Genomic DNA, 2,135 nt, shown 5'->3' with positions numbered 1-2,135 from the left:
GAAGCTTTTTTATGACCATCCCTCTGAAAATGAATAATTAGTAGTGAAGCTGAATTATTTTTTGTGCTTTTTTTTTTTTTAAATAATCCACTCCAGCTTCTGAGTAAGGGCTTCTGATTCTGCAGCAACATCTGAATTACCTCTCCTATAATCATTTTGATCTGTGCCAGCCACCAGCCAAATGGTTCCTGATCACCAAGCTTGGAGAAAACCTGTGAGACAATGGACATAATAACTGGTAAACTACAACTACCAGACCTGAGTTAATTGAATCATCAGTTATACTGGTAGTTCTCACCTCCACCTCATCTCCAACAGCCACGCTACAGGAGAAATTTGGAGGAGGCAGCCGCCGCACAGAGTCACAACACACAACAACTTCCTCCTGTGAACTATAGATAATATATGTTAATAATCAAAACAAATAATACATCAATACACTCCAGACGTTTGAGATGTTTAAAGAAAAAGCATTACACTTACCTGTTTTCATAAACTACTGTCAGAAGCTTTCCAGCAATGGACTTGATTTGGGCCTAAAGAGAAAGAACCAGTCACAGTATTGACAACATTCAAACACATGGTGGTTAAATAAGTTTACAATTCTTAACAACTGAGTATTGAACGAACAAATGTGTGAAATCCCAGCTGTGAGCTAGTGAATATTAAGTATACAGGTGCTTTTGCTGAGATCATCTCTAAATTGAGCAGCGCCTCACCTCGTAGAAGGCGCCGTTCATCCCTTCTACTTCAACGTTGACTTGAACCATGTTGGAGCTTGTTTCTTTTGTTTGTCTCTTAGTTGGTTTGGTTTGACTAAAAATCTGGAGCTTTGCTACTTTATTTAGGCTAAGGCTCTGACCCTCATTAAATAAATTGCCTTTGATTTACTTTGATCTTTGATCTTTGCCAAAGCAATAGAGACTCTGCCCTTTGATAATGCTGCTATGTTCGGGCCATCATACCCGTGTAGACCTGTATTAAGCTCAGCGTTGGCGGCGCCACGGGGAGAAAATGGACACCTTTTTAGGCTCCGTGCGAAGAACTGGCGGCTGGTGTTGGTGCAGTACCATAACCTGACCGAAAGGTGGCGCTGATGACATTTACCACAATGCTTCTGTGTCAAACAAAACTGTCTGTGTCTTTTAATATGTTCCTCTGCAAACTGAACTTAACACACAAACATGTCATAAACCTGCTGGGAAATGTACTTATTCCATATCAATACTCACTACAAACACAACTCATCCTCAGAGAGAATAATCTCTGCATTCAGAAATAATAAAAGTCTCAAAGATTACCTGGTCAGATCAAAGGTCATTTCACAGATTGATTGGAAACACGGCCCACAGAACCATTATTTTAAACAACAAGAATAGGTATTTGATTCCCAAAAGCAAAAAGTATTCAGAACTGCAACACAAGGAAACTTTTTTTCCCCCCAAAAAAACCTGTGTATAGTTAATGTGTTGCATACACTTTGATAAAAAAGATGTGGGAGAAACAAGACTGACAATACATGTACGGTTTACTTGCCATAATATCATGAAATGAGAAAACACTGACCGGCATGTTGTCCAGCACGTCATCTCCCCTGGCTGGGATGCATTGCAAGCCTTGGTTTTAGAGTACAGTCCACACTGGTCCACGGCTTAGAGAAGGAGAGTGGAGAGAGGCTGCATTTATAAATGAGGTACTACACATCCAAATGGCCTTACTTACCTTTTTAAAAAAAACCAACAACCCTCATTCCTACTTTTTTCTCTCCCCCACTCTCTCTGTTTTCATTTTAACTTTTATCCATGATTTAACTTTTATCCTAACCCAATTTTAGCCCTAGTCCTGAGGCCTAGCTCCATCCTACCGGGAGGAGCTAGTGACACCTTACCAGTGTGAGAAGAATTATTGTTGTTGTTATCGTTTCAATGCTATAGTAAGTATAGTAAGTAGATTTAGAATGTTTAATCAAAAGGAATGTATGAGTGTTTGAACCAAGTGTTGATGCTGTTAGGTACCCAGCACTGAGAGGTACCATGTTCAAGGACACGGAGAAGTCGGAGAAGGAATCATGAGGTCAGATTGACATAAATGTTGTGTGCACCAAATAAAAGAGGAGAGCGAGCAGCAGACTGACG

General features: G+C 40.1%; 1 long non-coding RNA gene across 1 annotated transcript; it reads right to left on the bottom strand.

Annotated features, from left to right (window-relative positions):
• Positions 1-211: 211 nt before the first annotated feature.
• Positions 212-1,920, bottom strand: LOC115250524 (uncharacterized). Its single transcript, XR_003889091.1, has 3 exons — positions 1,567-1,920; positions 484-536; positions 212-392 (listed from the first exon to the last, which is right to left on the bottom strand). It is a non-coding gene; the product is annotated as an uncharacterized lncRNA (long non-coding RNA).
• Positions 1,921-2,135: the final 215 nt, after the last annotated feature.

The sequence above is a fragment of the Takifugu rubripes genome, chromosome 7, assembly GCF_901000725.2.
Source record: "Takifugu rubripes chromosome 7, fTakRub1.2, whole genome shotgun sequence".
NCBI classification, from domain to species: domain Eukaryota; kingdom Metazoa; phylum Chordata; class Actinopteri; order Tetraodontiformes; family Tetraodontidae; genus Takifugu; species Takifugu rubripes.
The sequence above is the reverse complement of the archived record's forward strand: the minus strand, read 5'-3'. Positions and strand labels throughout refer to the sequence as shown.